Source organism: Vicia villosa, unplaced genomic scaffold, assembly GCF_029867415.1.
Source record: "Vicia villosa cultivar HV-30 ecotype Madison, WI unplaced genomic scaffold, Vvil1.0 ctg.001383F_1_1, whole genome shotgun sequence".
In the NCBI taxonomy this organism is placed as follows: Eukaryota; Viridiplantae; Streptophyta; class Magnoliopsida; order Fabales; family Fabaceae; genus Vicia; species Vicia villosa.
The window spans coordinates 429,858-451,254 of NW_026705601.1; positions in this window are offsets into that span (position 1 = coordinate 429,858).

Genomic DNA, 21,397 nt, shown 5'->3' on the forward strand with positions numbered 1-21,397 from the left:
AAACAAAGAAAAACGGAAAAACATTGATCGTAAGGGAGAATAAGGATGAGACGGGTGAGGGAGAACTGCACAAAGACAGAAAAAAGAGAAAGGGTGGAAAGGAAAAATTGGGCTAAACAGAAACAGAGGTCGCAGGGGACAAAGATCCCACAGTCTGTTTAACTAATAATTAAAGGTCACCCTTTTTTTCAAAAATTGAGGAAAAGATAAATTTATATTAATTCAAGTGGCACTTATGGCCATTGTACAACCGTCTCCGAAGGGATTTGATCTCGGCACCATGAGGCACCCCTGTTTTTAATTATAATTAATAGGCACTTAAAAGATCCTATTTCCAAAACAAGATTTTATATGACCAGCATGCATAAACACCTCTTCTGACCTATGAGCAGTAAATGGGTCTTCTTCTGACCTGCCTGAAGAAAAATATTAATTCCCTAACCCTAGCTTGCGAGCCACGCGACCACCAAAGATCGCAGATCATACGGTACAGCGATTAACCGTGATGATTCCACACGATTTCACCAAAATCCAGTTTAGTATATACTCTTAATCGCTGAGGGCAAGCACAATCAGAAAATCATGTAATCATACGATACAAATCGGAATTATGTATTCTTTTTAAATTTCAATTAATTAGAAATGCTGATTAGGATTAGGATTATTTTATCTCTTAAATTTGAATTTGAAGTTTCTTTATATAGATTAAGATTCTGCATATAATAATCTTTAACGGTAATATAGTTTAATTAGTATTCCCTCCATTATCTATAACCTTTAAAAAGGAAGATTGCTATTGGGGTAAAGAAGTCAGAAATCAATTTAGAAAAAATTGTTTGACTTGGAGGAACACTGCGCTGTCAATGACGGGTCTGCTTCTTACTTTCACCATAGGGAGTCCGCTTCTTACTTTCACCATAGGTCTAAAGAAAATTTTCGACACGCCTAAACTTGTGACTCGATCCTAGGCTGGGACCATTACAACTTGTAAAATCATATCTAGTAAAGAAACTTTAAATTCAAATTTAAGGGATATAAAATACTTCTATTCTTAATCAGCAATCCTAATAAGTGTTGTCGATGGCGGAGAGCCAAAATCCCGCCATACCGGCTGCTTTGCGATGCCGTTATAGCGTATTACGGCAGAATAACTTGCAATATCGACTGATATTTACCATTAGGGCGAGTTCAAAAACCGCCACGTATATTTGCCATAGCGCCACCATTGCAGATTTTTAAGAGTCCCACATTAGATATGACCTGAACATGTGCTTAAAAGCGGAGGCAATCCTCACTCTACAAGCCGGTTTTGTAGGGTTGAGTTAAGTCCAACCCACACATTCTAAGACGGATATTTGATAACATTGATCCTGATTAATCAAAAATTAAAAAGATAATATAATCCTAATCCTAAAAAAATAAAATAGTACTTAATTTTCATTCATATCACCTACTCGTGGTAAAATATGCTTAAGGTTCTCAGTTAACATCAAGAGTCTGTGAAGAAAAACAGACAAAGAAACTTGGGTGATTCGATCTATAGATGACTATGAGCTATTAGAGTGATTGTTGTTAGTATAAAGGATATACTTGTAAACTGCCAGCTGTAGCTTATCTGTAGATGACTGACAGCTGTAGTCTATCTGTAGGTGACCTGCTATTGCAGGTCACACTAGGTGCTACTATAAATGCATCTTGTAAAGATTGTTGTAACTAACTTTTCACAGAATGAAAAACAGTTACACTGTAATGAAGAGTTCAGTTTCTACTTTCAATATGGTATCAGATTAGCTTCATCGTTCCATGGCATCACCGTCTTCATCGGGATCGCCTCACTCTTCCGCTAACGTCGTTACTCCGCCGTCTTCTCCGGTGGCCATGTCTACTTCCGACGATCTTCGTCGTTTTTAATTTTCGCTCAAAATCGCACACAAATTGGATGAAAAGAACTTTCATCTGGGGCGACAACAGGTAGAACCCTACATCAACGCGCACAACCTCACGGATCTGGTGGTTTGCACTCGGATTCCTCCACAATTTCTCACCGACGACGACCGTCGCACCGGTAAGATCAACGCTGACTACTCCTTTTGGCTTCAGAAAGATCAGCTTCTTCTTTCATGGCTTCAATCGACTCTTTCGAGTGAGATCCTCTCTCGTGTTCTTGGATGCACTCATTCGCATCAGCTTTGGGATCGTCTTTTCAATTACTTTCAGCGTCAAACACGTGCTCGAGCTCGTCAGCTTCGTGTTGAACTACGTGCCCTAACTCTTGATAATCAATCTATTTCTGATTATCTTCTTCGCATTCGTACGATTGTGGATGCCTTGGCTTCAATTGGAGATCCTGTGCCAAGTACTCACCACATTGATGTGATCCTTGAAGGTCTTCCTAGTGATTATGCATCTGTTGTGTCTGTAGTTGAAAGTAAGTTTGGCGAAATGGATCTGGATGAAGTAGAGATTCTCTTACTTGCACATGAACTCAGACTCAACAAATTTAAGAAGCAATCAACACCTGATCTTGTTTCTCTCAATTTGACTCATGCTCCACAACAGGCTCCTCCTACTGAAGCTACCACTGGTGATAGTACTGAGTCCTCCCCTGCTTCTCATGCTCCTCAGAACACTGAGCCTGATTACTCCACCTTTAGAGGTGGCAGATCAAATAGAGGTCGTGGTGGCAGAGGAAGAGGTGGTAGACACTCTAATGTGCAGTGTCAAGTGTGCTCTAAGGTTGGCCACTCTGCTCTCAATTGCTGGCACAGGTACAATCAGCAGTTTCAGCCTTCCACCTACAGTGGTGCTCCCTACACAGCTACACCTTGGCATCAACCTCAAGTTGCCTTTACTCAAGTCCCTGCTCATGTCTGGACTAGGCCTGTTGCTTCACAGTCTAAACCTGCAGTTGCCTATGCTCCTCCAGGTGCCTATGTCACTGCTGCTACTCCAAGTGCCTATGTCACTGCTGCTACTCCAAGTGCCTATGTCACTGCAGCTCCTCCAAGTGCCTTTGTGACTGTAGCTCCTCAAACTGCCTCTGCATCTTGGTATCCTGACTCAGGAGCCTCTTACCATGTCACCAATGATGCCTCTAACCTTCAGCAAGCTATTCCTCTTGAAGGTCATGAGCAGATATATATTGGAAACGGCCAAGGTCTCACTATTAACTCTACAGGTTCTAGTCAGTTTTTATCACAGAAACACACACCTCTTGTGCTCAAAAATCTTTTACATGTGCCTTCCATTACTAAAAATCTCATTAGTGTCAGTCAATTTTGTCGTGACAACAATGTTTATTTCCTATTCACAGCTGATACGTGTTATGTCAAATGTCAGGTGTCTAATGTTGTTCTGCTGGTTGGCAAAGTTGGGTCAGATGGTCTTTATGAGTTTCCTCTGCTTGGTGTCTCCAAAGCTGCTAAGTTTCCTGTTTCTGTGAATAAATCTGTACCTACTGTTAACAATGTCAGTAGTAGTTCTAGTTTACCTAATGTTTGGCACCTAAGACTTGGCCATCCTAATGTCAATACATTGAAATTGGTCCTTCAAAGTTGTAACATTCCTTATAGTAATAAAACTCATGATATTTTTTGTTCAGCTTGTTGTCTTGGTAAATCTCACAGATTACACTCACCTATGTCACACACCACCTATAACACTCCCCTTGAATTAATTTTTTGTGACTTGTGGGGCCCCTCACCACAACCCTCCACACAGGGGTTCACTTATTATATATCCTTTGTGGATGCATTCTCTAAGTTCACTTGGCTATACTTGCTAAAATCCAAATCTGAGGCTATCCATGTATTCAAACAGTTCAAAGCACTTGTTGAGCTACAGTTAGGCAAGTCTATTAAAGCTGTTCAAACAGATTGGGGAGGTGAATTCAGGCCATTCAGCAAATACCTTGCTGAGTTGGGAATTGTTCATAGAGTTATTTGTCCTCATACACATCATCAAAATGGGGTTGTTGAGAGGAAACATAGGCATATTGTGGATCTTGGTCTCACCCTTCTAAGTCAAGCCTCTCTCCCACTCACCTATTGGGACTATGCCTTTTCCACTGCAGTCTACTTGATAAATAGACTTCCTTCCTCCTCTATTAAGTTTCAAGTCCCCTATTTTTTGCTATTTCATCTCATGCCTGACTACAAATTTTTGAAAGTTTTTGGATGTGCTTGTTTCCCTCTATTGAGGCCTTACAATGCCCATAAGCTAGAGCTTAGATCCAGAGAATGCTTATTTTTGGGATATTCTACATCTCACAAAGGTTATAGATGTCTATCCCCTTGTGGAAGACTCTATATCTCTAAAGATGTTCTTTTTCATGAGGCAAGATTTCCTTACATGGACCTTTTTTCTTCTTCTTCTTCTAAACCTCCTAATACCTCAGTTCCTAAATCTCCCTCCATTACTCCTCTTTCCTCTATTTTACCTTCCTCAACTTTGCCTACTCCTATCCCTCTTACTGCTGTTCCCTTTTCCCCTTTAGCTACTTCTCCTCCAAGTGGCTCAGTTTCATTAAATCAATCTACCCCTTCACCATCTATACCTCCTGATTCAGCAGTCTCTGCTGACTCTTCTTCATCTACTTCCAGTGCTTCTTCCCACTCTATACCTCCTAATGCTGCACCTGTGGTTTCTAAACCTATTAATGCACATCCTATGACAACTAGGGCCAAGGCTGGTTTTGTTCAGCCCAGGTTACAGCCTACTCTTTTACTCACTCATACTGAACCGAAGTCAATTAAGCAGGCTCTATCTGACTCTAACTGGAAACAAGCTATGCAGTCAGAATTTGATGCCCTCTGCAAAAATAATACTTGGTCTCTGGTTTCCCTGCCCCCTAACAGAAAATCCATAGGGTGTAAGTGGGTTTTTCGTGTGAAAGAAAACCCTGATGGATCAGTTAACAAATATAACGCTCGCCTTGTAGCAAAAGGCTTTCATCAGCAACAAGGGCATGACTTCAATGAGACATTCTCTCCAGTTGTGAAGCCTATCACTATTAGGCTCATTCTGACTGTAGCCCTCACTCACAACTGGTCAATACAGCAACTTGATGTCAACAATGCCTTTTTAAATGGCTTGCTTCATGAAGAGGTTTACATGGACCAGCCTCAAGGTTTCACTGCCTCTGACCCCTCTCTAGTGTGTAAACTTCACAAGGCTCTTTATGGCCTAAAACAGGCTCCTAGGCAATGGTTTGAGAGACTTCAGGCAGCCTTGCTTCACCTCCAATTCATTCCCAGCAAGTGTGATCCTTCCTTGTTTATTTTCTCTTCAAAAGGACACACTGTGTATTTGTTGGTGTATGTTGATGACATAATCATCACTGGCAATGATCCTTCTCTTCTCAAAATACTTATTGACAAGCTCAATTCTGCCTTCTCTCTCAAGCATCTTGGTGCCCTTGATTACTTTCTAGGCATTGAAGTCAAAAGAACCTCTCAAGGGTCTATGCTTCTCACTCAAACCAAATATATTAGAGATCTTCTTCAAAGAACTCATATGGCTGAATCCAGTGCAGTAAATTCCCCTATGCAGGCTTCATGTAAACTCACTAAACTTGGTTCTCCTGCCCTGCCTGATCCATTTATGTATAGGTCAGTAGTTGGTGCCCTTCAATATGTCACCATTACTAGGCCTGAAATAGCCTATGCAGTCAATAAGGTCTGCCAATTTATGTCACATCCCTTGGAGACTCACTGGGTTGCAGTTAAAAGGATACTCAGGTACCTCAAGGGCACCCTTCATTTTGGGCTTCATCTATCTCCTTACTCCCCTCAGAAACCTCCTGCACTCCAGGTTTATTGTGATGCTGACTGGGCCTCTGATCCTGATGATAGAAGAAGTACATCAGGGGCTGCAGTCTACTTTGGTGGCAACTTGGTGTCCTGGTGGTCAAGGAAACAGCCTGTAGTTGCCAGATCCAGCACTGAGGCAGAATATAGGAGCTTAGCTCAGGCCACTGCTGATTTACTTTGGCTCCAAACTCTATTGCTTGAGCTTTGTATTCCTACTCAGAAGCCTGTTGTTCTTTGTGATAATCAGTCTGCCGTTCTTCTTGCTCACAATCCAATCATGCACTCCAGGACTAAACATATGGAGATTGATCTGTTTTTTGTCAGGGAGAAGGTTCTGGCTAAGCAGATTATGGTTGTGCACATTCCTGGAGTAGCACAGATTGCTGATGTGCTTACCAAACCTCTATCCTCAGCCAAGTTTCTTGAGCTGCGACACAAACTCAGGGTTGTCACCTCCCCATGAGTTTGTGGGGGGGGGTATTAGAGTGATTGTTGTTAGTATAAAGGATATACTTGTAAACTGCCAGCTGTAGCTTATCTGTAGATGACTGACAGCTGTAGTCTATCTGTAGGTGACCTGCTATTGCAGGTCACACTAGGTGCTACTATAAATGCATCTTGTAAAGATTGTTGTAACTAACTTTTCACAGAATGAAAAACAGTTACACTGTAATGAAGAGTTCAGTTTCTACTTTCAATATGAGCCGATATCCCCAAGCAAGATAGAGGGAAATTTTATTATGATCAATAAAGATAACAAGGAAATGAGTAGCCACTCAATACTAATCTCCACAAAAATTGAGTCATTATTATTGCTGAAATTTAGTATGTTGAACAACCTAACTACTGATTTTACAATTTATAATGCATATACTTGCATGTATGTCGATAGACTCAGGTTATGCTACACATTTTTCAGGTCAGATCACTTATGCCATGCGTCTATAAACGCAAGGTTACTCCAAAATTAAAATCGTACACACCCAGCATATGTATATATACACATATGTGCATTGGGTATTCATTGATAGGCACACCGGGTGCATACCAAAAATACCTTTAGAAAAACATTGGGCCACGAGGGTATTTTTTTTGGGTACTACGCCTTTACCCCTGTCTGTTAAATGAATTCCTTGATCCTTTTGTTGATAACATTGATACATTACCCCCTGTTATTACTAAATTATACCCTATGTTATGATATCTAAATATCCTTGTATTTCTCTGGATACATTTCTTGACTCATTTCTCATTTGCAATACAGTAAATTAGAAAATTTTCTAGTCAGTAATGGCATAACCAAACACTATATTAAGGAATATATCTAGTGCAAAGATTATTATAAATTTAAGTAACTAAGATTCTAATCTATAAAGCAATTTAGCAACAATTTGTGAGAGATGTTCTAATCTAACACAATTCATATTCAAGTCTTCTATTCAAAGAATTCAAAATAGTTTTCTTCCCAAATCTGTGTCTTCAAACAGTTTGGTCAATTTTGCCTAAAACTCAATTATCAGAACTATAGTAACATATTATTTGTTAGATTTTAGAAAAGTCCCGTACCACATATAAGAAAAGTTCCGTACCCCAAATTAATTTTTCTCTTGTATTAACCCCGAGAGGTTGGCCTATTCGTGAAGACTTGGGTCCTGAGAGTGTGCCCATCTCAAGGTCTCAGGTATGAATCCTGCTAGCCTAACAATTCGTGTGTAGGGTCAATCCATGCAAAGCTTTGCTCTGGCTTTAAATGGGGTCTCCGCATGGGGGGCGGTGGGATTGGTCCACTTGAATTAGTCGGTTAAGGTCAGATACCAAGCTTTCAAAACAAAATCTCTCATATGCACTCCCCATCATTTCATGAATGATGCACAAATAATCTAGATTGCTCCTTTGGCTATCTATATTCTTTAAATTTTTTATTTTAGCATAACATCTTACCCATTTCATCAGTAGTATAGGAAATAAAACTCTTCTTCCCAATTCAATTTCCCTAGCTGCATTAATTGGTTGTTTAACGCTGAAAACCGACTAATTCCATAACTAGAGAAACATTACATTCTATAGCACAAAATTCAGCAATCCAGAACTAGTAAAACAGAATTACAAACACATGCATAGCTAGGAAAAACCTAAAACAATACAGATTGCAAAACGGAAATCAAAAATTGAAAAACCAAATAAACATTTACTTTTGATTCGTATTATTTTACACCGCATAACTACAATTCCAAATAATGTGAAATTCAAAACATCGATGTAAAATCGAGCGAAATACGATAGCAATTAACGATTCTGAGATTCGAAAACAGAATGCAGATGGCAGTCAAGAGTAGATCATGCGGTACACGGGGAAAGCATTAAGAGAAATTTAAGAGAATGAGAAACAAGCCTGTGGTTTCGGTAGAGCCTGTTCGGCGGTGAAGATTGGTGCCGGAGAGGGAAAAATCGCCGGCGGGAACGAGGCGGCAGAGTGTGTGAGTCGATAGAGAGTTTCCGTCGATTGCTAGGGATTAGTCCAGAGAAAACGATAGAGAAAAAAGTGTGTGTTTCTTTTTATAATTTTTATTTTTATTTTTATGTATTGTTTTTGTCAATAATAATAATAATAATAATAATAATAGTAATAATAATAATAACTAGTACTTAAGACCCGTGCGAGGCACGGGTTAAATATTTTGTAAATAAAAAAATATTTTAAAAATACTTATAATTTAAAAAATTTACTTATAGTAAAATTATTATTGTATAGATAAAATGTCATGATATTATAAATAATACGATTTTTCCCGACCATCATACTTTTTTAACTAAATCCATAAAAATTAAGAATATTCTTAATTGCTCAAACTATTGTTATAAACTATTTGAAAAGCATAAACATTAGTTGTCTAGTCTGATACTTTCCCGTGTTAGAAATATTCTGTGAGGACAACAAAGTTACACATCCTTTAATGTATTAGCCGGTATAAAAGAAAAAAAGAGAAAAAAATATTTAATTATATGAAAAAGACATAAATGTCCTTCTATGCATTAAATTAATTAAATGATAATCTTGATAAATAAATTATTTGATTTCATTTTTAACTTTTTAATGTTACATAATATTTCTTAGTTAAGAGTTTATAAATGTTATTGTAAATAATTATTTCTTAATTAATAAATTATATTTTGTATATAATTTTAAAAAAATTAAATTATTTGTAATTCTTATAAAATAATAATGTTATCCCATTAACATTTTAAAAACAACACGTTGAATTCATATTCATGAAAACAATTATCATAAATTCAAATAGACGTAGACTTCATCCATTTATATCTCTCTCTTACTTATTTTTTCTATAAATTCAAATAGAGCGTAGACTTCATCCATTTATATCTCTCTCTTACTTATTTTTTCTATTCCAATCTAAACACACTCTAAATCATTTCAACGACCATCAAGCATTTGTTTCCTTTAAAAAAAAATTTACTTAGACCCGTGCGAGGCACGGGTAAAATATTTTCTAAGTAAAAAAACTATTTTAAAAACACTTATAATTTACAAATTTTAACTATAGTAAGATTACTATTGTATATATAAAATGTTATTGTTATTAATAGTATACATAAAAAAATTATTTACCTAATTTTTTGTAAATTATAAAATAATTTGGCCATTTCTAATTTATTAATCAAAAGATAAAAGGGGAAAGGGCGCTCAGGTTCTAAAAAGACTGATTATGATTTTATTATTTATTTTTAAAGGAAAACTAAATCCAAAGCTATTATTATTTATTAATCAGTAATTAAAATTTATCAACTAAATTAAATTAAATGAATAACAAATAAAATAAAAACTATCCTATAAAAAGGGAAGGAGCGCCTCATTCCTTCAAATATTTTTTTAAAATTTGTTTTAACTAAATTTAAATTTTATTTAAAACAACAAATAATCTAAAAAAGATTTAATTTTTATTTTATTTCAAAATAATAAAAAACAAACTTAACAAAAAAAAAAACAACCGTCCATGGTAAAAAAAATTATTTTATCCAATTATTATTTAATTAATGAATATCCACAACTAAATAAAAATCAAATTAAAATAAAAACGAAAAAAAATTAAATCTGCAAAATATAAAAGAGTTACATGACTTCATTTTTAATTAAGATCTTATTTAATTAGTTAAAAAAAGACCAATTAAAAAACAAAGACCAAATCAAAAGTTATTTTATTAAATTCTAAACATTTCCTATTTTTATTTTATTTTTTATTTTTTTGTCTATAAGTATTATATTATCAAGCAGTATGATTATTAGTATTATTGTTTGTTATTATTTACTATTTTCTCTATAAAAAATACATTAATCGATAGTTGCTTAATCAACCGTAATTGGTGTATGTAATAATGATGATATTACTTGTGTGTTTCAATAAATCTATTTATTTTTTTGAAATGAAGAGAGATTGTGTGAGTTATATTTTGGAAAAATTAAAATTGTTAAAACAAATAAAATACTGGTAGACATGTAAAATATGTTTATTCTCCCATCATAATTATCTCATGTTTTTTCATAAATTAATAAAATAAATGATGCTTAATTGACTAAATCAATTTTGATAGAAACAAAATGATATTGTCATCTTCAGATTTAATTTCACCATTTATAAACTTATGGTATTGTTTTTTTCTTGTTCATATTAAAATACAACATAAAGTATTAATTTATCTTTAGTTTATAACTTCAACTAATTTGGACTTTTTAGGTCTTTTACGAATAATATATTTATTTTATAGTAAAATAGAACAATTTTAAAAAATATACTCTATTTTATTTGAATTGCATATGCCTAAAGTTAAAATAAAATATATCGTAAATATTATATAATTTATTTTAATATTTTACAAATAAGGGAATTAATTCTAGTAGAGATAAAATATACACTTACTTATCTTATAATAATTACCCATAATACTTTCAAATATTTTTTTAAAAGATAATTTTATTTTTTTTTGCAGTTTTTAAGTCTTTTACCAATAATAATATAGTTATTTTATAATCAACAATATAATTATTTATTAAAAATATATTATTTTATAATCATGTTGTCTAATTATTTATTAAAGAATATAATTTGTTAATTTTTTTTAAGTTACCAAAAAAATTATTTAGTCTTTAAATATATAATATCAATTAAGAAATTAAAATGATGTTTAAAGTTGATCGATATGAAATAAATAAATATGATCTTATTTTAAAGATGACCTCCATAGAAATAATTATGATTTTTTGGGTAAAAATAAAAGCATTAATTTTTTTATTTGGTAGTGAATATTTTAATAATATTAAATTATGAGTAAACATAATAAATAAGAGATCAATTTGATTATATCTTTAGTTAAATAAAATTCTATATATGATCCATTATATTATAATCAATTGATAATTTTATTATATATTAATTATTAGCTGATTTATTTATTATAAGTTCATAATATTTTATTTCTTTTTCATAAACGGAATCAATTTTATTCAAGGAGTTCGTGTCTCTAATTCTCCACTTAATTTGATTTCTTACTAATTTCTAATTTAAACTATCAACTGATTATTTTGATATAACAAAAAATGCAATATATAGATAGATATATTATATATTTACATAATATTTACTATATTTATATTTATATGATTATATATACATATAAAATAGTGTTTATACTTGATACTTGATATAATTGACAGTCAAATTGGCAATAATATTTGTAGGGAATAATATATTATTAGAAGATAAAGATATGCTATATTTTACAATTTTAATATCACCGTAAAAAAAAAATCAATAATGGTTATCCAAAAGCAATTGAGTAATAAGAGAGAGTTTGGGAATTCTAAATTTTTTCCACAATATATATCAAGAAATTAAGATCCCATTCACGGATCATAAGGAATCAAATTCATCCTCAATATGTAAATATTATCACCAATATATATTCCTTTAATAAAAAAAATTAAAAAATGCATCCTAAGTTATAATTGTTGTTGAAGTTTTCTTTCCTATTACTCATGTATGATGAGTATTACGCACTTTCTTTCCTATACAATTATGTACAGTATAAACCATCTTAATGAATACCAAAAAAAAAATAAAAATATCCTCAGACAATTGTTCAGAAGTATATCTAAGTTTGTTTCATTCCACTGTTACAAATACAGCACTAATCAAAATGCAGCAATACAATAACTTTTTGGGCTAACACCTGAATTTTTCTGATTCAAATAACAAAAATCTACTGCAGCAAACACAAATGACAAATAAGTTAAGTTGCAACATTTTAAAACTTTGAAAGACAGTAATTTGCATTGCAAAATTACCACAATATCAAATAGAATGTAATAAAACCCTCCTGTCATAAAACATCAACAAACCAAAAATCAAATTCTCCCCTCAAACAACCTTCAATCAAATTCTCCTCTCAAACAACCTTCAATCAAACAACAAACGTGTGCACAAAACTGTCCCAACAATCACGACATCATTCATATGAACCTTCCATTAACAATAGTTATAACACTAACCATTATCTTGTAAATTCAAAAATCAACAATTTTTTAGGCAAATATAACATAAATCACAACCAGTGAAAGAAAGAATCAAGAACATAAGAAGCAAATCCACACTTGAATCCGAAACCACACATCACCAAATTTGATCCTACCCTTGCGTTTCCGGGACACCACAGACCACTACTAAGAACCGCAACTGGACTCTCTCAAGCGCCGCGACCCCATCGCAACAACCACGACGCGCCAACCGCAAGCCGCCTCGACATCCACCTCCAACCCTCACGACACCACCGTCGTTTGCCCTCCATACGGTAATTGCTTCATGTGTTTTAATTATTTGTGTTGTTCTTCTCTTGTTTGTCGGCATGATGAGAGGAAAAGAAAAGAGGAATCTTAATTTTGATAGAAAGCAGTGTGAAATGGGAGAAGAAATTGTGTGAAATGTGAGAAGAAATTATTGCTATTTATATAATTGAAATTATCAGAAATCAACATAAATCAATTACCTGGGAAACATAAAGTATTGATGAGCAGCAATTGAATTCGCCTCTTGAAATTCCCATTGATGATGTGAATTTGAAATCAGGGTTTGGAAAAAGGAAAAAATTGAATTGGCACAGAAGATAGGTGTAGTGCCGTGGAAGAGGAAAAATTAACTCGTTGAGGGAGAAAAAGTGTGTTGACTGTTTGTATTTCAATATTAATTTCTTTGGTCTTCCCCGTATCCTTCCATATAAAAAGTAATTATTTTTTACGTGTATCAAGAATCCCTCACTATCCTTCAATTAATAAATAAAATAAAAAACTTAAATAATCAATAAACAATTCATTATTTTTTAAATAAAAGATTTCCTTTTTTAGAAAGTTTGTAAAACATGAGAATTGATGTGAGCATGACACTTGTCAAAATTGCCCAAAAACTCATCTTGCTTTATTATTATGTATGATAATAATAATAATAATAATAATAATAATAATAATAATAATAATAATAATAATAAAATAACAATAATAATAAATAAAATGGGTCATGTACCGTCAATCAATCAACACCATGTATCTAATTAAAATATTCTTTTATTTAAGAAAAACTTTTAAAAAATGATTCTCTGTTGGATGACAACGTAAAATTATTTTACACGCACTACCTTTTAACTCATAATAATAAGAAAAAATATATATACACCGACTGAGAGTATAAAATAATTTTACAACGTCAACCAATTAGGACTATGTTAAGTGTCAAGTCACATTGTTATTTTTAAAAAAGTTATGTGACATGACGATGAATCTCAATTGAATGATATTGTAAAATTACAATCCATGCACTACCTTTAACCTCTAATAATAATAATAAAATAATAATAATAATAAATTTTGTTGATAAAAATAAATATAATAATAATAATTTTGTTGATAAAAATAATTATGATAATAATTTAGTCGAAATAAAATAAAGCATATTAATTGTAATAACCATCGTCGTTATTATTATTATTATTATTATTATTATTATTATATTATTATTATTATTATTATTATTATAATAATAATAATAATAATAATAATAATAATAATAATAATAATAATAATTGTTATGAGTAATAGTAAATAGATGTGGATGTTCATTTTCCCCAATCTTTCTATATTCCTTAACTCCTATAAATTAAGTTCCTAACTTTTGTGTATTCCTTGAGTTAATGGTTTTTATTGGTCATGTACTATAAATATGGATCATGTTGCAATGTTAAGGTAACTTGAAAGAAGATGATAATACAATATTACTTTTTCTCTCATTCATCTCTCCTTCATCTCTATATTGTTTTGGTTAATTTCATAACACGTTATCAGCATACTTTACAACGCGAGTGATGATATAGCCAGGTTCTACGTTATTTTTCTAATCTTAATATATTTGAACCAATATAATACAATTCATGTTTTTGTTACTTTTTTTTTCCTTCATATAAATATGTTTATTTTTTATATATATTTTGTAGAGAAATTGATTTACCTTGTACAATAATATTAGATTTCTTTGATCATTCTTGTTAAATTCCGGAAGAATTTAACATTAAGGCATTTCTATATGTTTGCCTGAAATTGAATTTTAACACATAAAAGTGTTAATTTAATATTCAAGCATCCTTGAAGGATTGCACAAAGAATAATTTTTCTCCACCGTTGTTTATGGAAATAGTTTGTGATGTGATATTTGTAGAACTAAAGATTAATATTTAACTATCTCCAAATTATTGTTCAAAGATTGAGTTTAATCGATTATTGTGTTTATCAATAATTGATAAATTCCAGAAGAATTCAACGTTCAATCACCTTTAAAAGGCCGCATCTATAATATTATTGAATCCTAGAAGGATTATAAATATTATTATTTTTATTAGTAAAAGATTTGTGATTGAGTTCCTGAAGAACTACAAAATGTGATTGAGTTCCTGAAGAACTATAAAAAAAATTGTTATTGAGTTCCTGAAGAACTACAAAAAAAAACCTCTCTTAAAAAAATTGTGATTGAGTTCCTGAAGGGTTTTATTTTAGCTTCCTAGAAGGATTATGCAAATAATTGTTTCTTTTTATCACTACGAAGATCATTTGTGATATATAATTCCAGAAGAGTTAAAGTTTTAAAATAAGGATTTCTCACATCTTAAAATGTTGTATCTATAATACAAATGATCATTATATTGATGAATCCCAGAAGGATTGCATCTATACTGATAACATATCCGAGAAGGATTGCATATGTTGTGTTAAAAATTTGAAAAATGATTGCATCACCTATATTATCAAAATCTAGATGGATTAGATCAATAATAGTGAAGTATTCCAGAAGGATTTCACAAAGAAATTTGTGTGTTTCGATGTAAAAAAAACTTATAATGTACTCATAAAATGTTTGTCATTTCAGAAGAATGACATGAGTGGCTCTAACACATCCCAGAAGGATAACTATATTTTTGGATTATTTTCTAACATCTGACTATGTTAAAAACTTATTAAATTTGTTAATTAAATTTGTTAGAGTATAAATTATTTCATAATTAGAATTATAAATCTATATATTTCATCTATATATACGATGATATAATTTTAGTGATATGATTTTGTATGATTTTGATAATTATATGATAATATGTTCATATGCATGTGTATGATTAAAATGTTAAATCATGATATATTATTAGGATGATCAATGTTTGCCGATACAATTTCTTTATTCACATTATTTCTAAATATTGATATTTTAACAAGAGAATTAAAACATTGCAATCTATTAACGAATATATCAATAGACTAAAGTTGCTACATATTTTAAAGTTGTTATAATAGTGCTTAGATTTCTCATATAAATTTTAATTATACTATTCTTTTCTTTTTACAAGTATAGTGTATGGGTGAAATTTGTTAGTCCATCTTAAAGGCACACGAAAGTAATCTCATATTTTGATAAAGTCGAGATTCGAATGAACTTTAATCCTTTATATTTTCTTTTTGTGTGTTCTCTTTATGTTTTGCCAAATATTTTTTCGTCATAGATAATTCACATGAATTATATTGGAGGTATTGAATATCTTTGTATTACACAAATGAATTTGGACATAAAATGTATAATAGAAAAGCTATCGGCTTTTCCCTCGGGCTTGTACTACACTTATATTAGTACAATTTAAGTACATGTCATTGTAAACCATTAGTTTACAAATTACACTTAAATGTATTGTTGGTAAAACCGGTTGGGTCATCTCGGATTTAATATGATGCGAATAATTTGTATTGAAGAACCAGGAGTTTTTTCAATCCAGTCAATTTTTATGTGTTTCTAAAGGAAAATAAAAATTTGAGAAATTACGATTTTATGACATTAATTGTTGCATCGACTAAAATATCATGCATATGTCTCTACTCACAACCAGAAGTTTGTGAAATTATTTTCTCAACTAATTAGACTAAGATTTTGTTTTCTGGATTTTTTTTAAAAAAATTCATGTATAAGTATCACATATATTATTAAAATTGATATTGAATATACATATAATATATGTTCATAAAAAGAAAATAGACCCGAAGATCCTTTCTTTAGACGTCTAAAGTTAATTATATGGTTGATACTTATGAGATCATCAATTCTAAATTATATATTTGAAACACCCAAAGTATGATATTAAGATATTTATTCGCATTAAGCCAACAAGATACTATATCTTAGTCCTCCCTAATTTATTCTAATACTTCTCATATTTGTGAACATTTGGATGTGTTGTGTATATTTCAATTGCTCCAATATAATACATTAAGATGAGTCGTGAAAGAATATTGGAAAAATATAATTACTCTCAATTTTGAGGATATAATTTGAGAAAATAATCAAATACTTGATTGCATTCCAGTATGTTGATTATCACTTGATAAATTAATTTTCCCAATATTAGAGGGAGGGAATAAGCAGCTGAAATCATGAACAAGAAGTTCAAATGAACAGATGAAATCATGAACAAGAAGTTCAAAGGAACAATTTAAAATGCATTGGTGTCTTGATCCTCGTACAAATCAATATGAACAAAAAGTTCAAAATATTATTCATTTGCAAAGTTTATGAAATAAATTATCAGCTGATAATACTCCACTCAAAGTGGATTCTCATATTGGATAATATAATATTGCAATTGAGATGTTGCGGCGCCTGAAGCGTGGTATGAAAGTCGGTTCCAATGTTAAAAGTCCTCTACTAAGAAAAGAAACTAAAGATGACCCAAGTGAGGATATGAAAATGCTAAGAGCACTTTGACCTAATTTAATTTTCAGTTCCAGAAGAAAAAATCAAGTACTTGAAATATGAAATAAAGAGATCTCAATAAATTATGTCCATGGATGAAATGGAATGGAACCGAAATTGAGATAACCAAATAAAGTCAATATTGACAATGTCGTTGTATACAATATAGCGCTAAAAGTGATCAAAGATAAAGAGGATCATGAGTCAAAGTCTATTAAAGATTATAGACTAAGTAAGAATTGGCATAAATAAATAAATTCAGTTGAAGAATTAAACTTACTTTACAAGTAACTCACTTTTGGACCTGTAGTCCGAACACCTCAAGGTGTGAAACTAATGTGATATAAATGAGTTTTTGTGAAAAAGAAAAATAAGAATGATATAAAGTTTGATTTATTGCTCAATGATTTTCACAAAGACCTAAGATTGATTTTGATAAAAACATATTCACGTTGTAACTCGGTTTTTCGCGAACTGACTCCTTGCTCTTTTTTGTTTTTGATTTTTTTTTTGCAAGAGTCGCCACCGACTTTTATTTTATCCAAATAGGAAAGGCATAAAAGAACAGGAAAGGCCTTTTGACAGATTTTGGGTTCGGGAGGTTGGTTATACAAAGGGAAGGTTTTAAGCACCCTTTGTATCCATGGTTATCCATGGGCTCTTAATTGCTTAGCTCACTTTTGTTTAAATGCTTTATTGATTTGAAAATAGAAGAAGTGGATATGGACAATAGGTCACATAGGTCTTTGAAGAGTTTCACCGGGAATAATGCCCTTCAAATACCAAATGAAAGTTTTTGGAAATAGATGAGAAGTTTTGAAAACACGTTGTTTGTAAATGAAAGGTGTTTGAGCAAGCAATTAGGAGTTACCTACTCTCAATTTATAAGATCTTTCCTATGCATTTAATACTTTTCTTAAATGATGGTATAATTAAAAAAAAAGTAATAAGAGGGAAAACCATAGAGGTGCAAGTGTGCAAAGTGCTTTTTTTTTTTAAGTTTTATCTTGATTATTAATGTTTTAGCTCAAAGGTAAAAATATGGTCCAAGTGGACAAAAGGAAGATGACGGAAGCATAAACAATGTGTCCAAACGGACAAAAAAAATAGCGGAAGCATAAATAATATGTCCAAATGGACAAAGAGAAAATAGCGGAAACATAAATAATATGTCCAAATGGACAAAAAAAAATAGCGGAAACATAAATAATATGTCCAAATGGACAAAGAGAAAATGACATAAACATAAATAATACGTCCAAATGGACAAAGAGAAAATAACAGAAACATAAATAATACGTCCAAATGGACAAAAAGAAAATAACAGAAACATAAATAATACGTCCAAATGGACAAAGAGAAAATAACAGAAACATAAATAATACGTCCAAATGGACAAAGAGAAAATAACATAATCATAAATAATACGTCCAAATGGACAAAGAGAAAATAACATAATCATAAATAATACGAATGATAAAATAAAGCATAAAATAAGAAATATAAAGAACAATATAATAAAATGCGGAAATTAAAGTCAATTGTTAGTATGTTAGCACGCGGATCATCTTGAAGCTAGTCAAGTATATCCACGATGTTAGTGAAGATCGATGGTGAGTGAATGATGATCTCGGATTTAAAGTTAATGAAAATTTATCAGAAGCTTGAAAGAATCATAGCGACTACACGATAAATTTCTAAAAGTCTTAAATCAACTGCATACAATCTCTGCCATATTTGATCTTTTATTCCAATTCGGGACAAAGAAAAAGATAAGAAATAATATCAAATAATATACAAAAATAAACCTGAAATTGTGAAAAATTTACACAATAATAAGAGAGATATTTTGAAAGTATAATTAGGTTAAGAGAAAATAAAATGACAAAATCTTAAATCTAAAAAAAATTAAACCTAATTCATTTTTTTTGTGATTTTTTTTTGGAATTGATTTTAAGTTAATTAACAAGCTAATTAAACAAATAATTATACAAATAATTAAACTTGACAAGAAAAATAAATCTAGTTATGTATAAAATTAGTATATAATATATAAACCTAATTTAACAAAATAAAATATTTTTTTCGAATTTTTTGATAGGTTAGAAATAATTAAAAAAAAGCAAATACATAAATAATTACTAATTAATTAAGCAAAATAAATTAACTATGAATAAAAATAAAATATTTTTATGTCAAATATTAGATTATAAAAATATAAACCTAAATCTAAAAGGAAAATATTTTTGGAGTTTTTATTTTATTGGTTGAAAATAATTAAAAAGCAATATTTACATAATTACTAATTAATTAAGCAAAATAAATTAATTATGAAAAGAAATAAAATGTTTTTATGTTAAAAATTAAATAAACATTTTATCAACTTAAAACTAAAATTAAAACTTTTTTTTTTTTGAGAAATTGAAAATATGCATAAATATGGAGTTTTTAATTCATGAACTCATAACACTACTACATATTAAAAACTACATTGTACTTACTCTATGATGTCCCAAGAGTGGAATAGAGTGATTGAAATTGATTGAAGGTGGCTATTTGAATGAGCCTTGATTTTTACAAGTTTATTGAAACTTTTGAAAAATATAAAACTCTTAAGCTATGGCTTTGTCGTTGTTGTTATGCTCTCCTTGTTCCTCCTATTTTTTTTTTGCTCTCCTTGAATGAAGAAAATGAAGCTCTATTTATAGGCAAAGAGTTTGATCTTGGAGGTCAAACAAGTTGGAATTGTCATGATTAATTTTGTGGAAAAAGAATGGAATATTCTTTTATGCTAGGTTAAAAACTTAACCATGGTTTAATCACTCAAGTATTATTCTCTTCAATCTTGCAATATTGTCTTTAAGAATCTTGAATGGTCATCGCTTGCATCACATGAAGCTTCCTTGCATTATCCTTGAATTATCTCACTTTAATTAAACTTTAAATGAATAAAATTCAATTAAAAATGAAATAAAAATATCATGAATCATGGATATGTTGTGAATGCCTTTAATCATATGAGAATCAAGAGTGAATCAAAAAATAATTGGCCTTTTTGAAAAAGAATCAAATTTTGGTCATTACTTGTTTCATGCATTTTTCCAAAAAAGGTGAACTTCATCAAGGCATATCTCCCTCAAATTTGATCCTATGAAAGTGTTCTTGTACTTTTTGGAAAGCCCAAGATGTCCTCTACAAGCCAATTTGGAAGCTTTTTTGCATTTGGAGAAGTTATCTTAATGATATGGGCTTTGACAAAAAACAGCTTTTTGTTGACTTTCAAAATGACCTGTAATGTTTTGGCTTATATCTCTTATGCGGAAGCATTTCTTGACCTCGGGCCCAACATCAAAGTTGTAGAGAATTTAATTTCCTTGAGAATGAGCTTTGGTTGTAATTTTTCTGATAAATTATGAGAGAGTTATGGTCGGTCAAAGTTCAGTTGACTTTTAGGTAAAAAACCCTAATTTTGAAACTTGGAGTTTTGTTGATTTCTGAACTTTTCTTGATGAATTATGATAAATCCTTGATGAATTGATGAATATTACTTCCAATGATTGATGTTGACCAAAAATCTTGATTTTTGACTGCAGTTGACTTTTTTTCGATGAACCGCGGTTTTGCGATCTTTCAATGAATCAAGGTCTTCTCCTCCATTAAATGACATGAATTGAATATAATGTTTATTTGAAGGCCTTTGAATCATGAGAGAATGATGAACCTCTTGTGGGCCTCAAAACCCTAATTTCTTCAGCTTTCTTTTGATCATTCTCCTGTTTTTGACACACAAGCAACAAACTTTTTTTTTATATTTTTTTTAGTAAATAAAAATATGCATGATGATAAATGATAATGATAATGATCACGATACTTAGAAAAATGATGGGATCTCAGAGGTCAAAAATTGGGGTGCAACAGATGCCCCTATTTAAGTTTCTTCTATCCGGAGATGTGAAGATTGGAAACCTTCGTTTCGACGTGATTGAAGAGACTTAAATATATATAAAAACACAATTTTTGAACCTGAGATGCAATGTAATGCTTATGATTATGAATGCATATGATTTCCACGAGATGGAAACAGGACACCACAGGGGAGAAGTAAACAGACTCCGTTGGGGAAAAGGTGTGCGTCATCCAGGAATAGAATCGGACTTCACAAAAGAAAGAAACAGTCAACAGAAGCTTTCAAGAGTAAAACGTGAAAGGAACTTTGGACAGGAAATCAACAGAGACGTTCAAAAA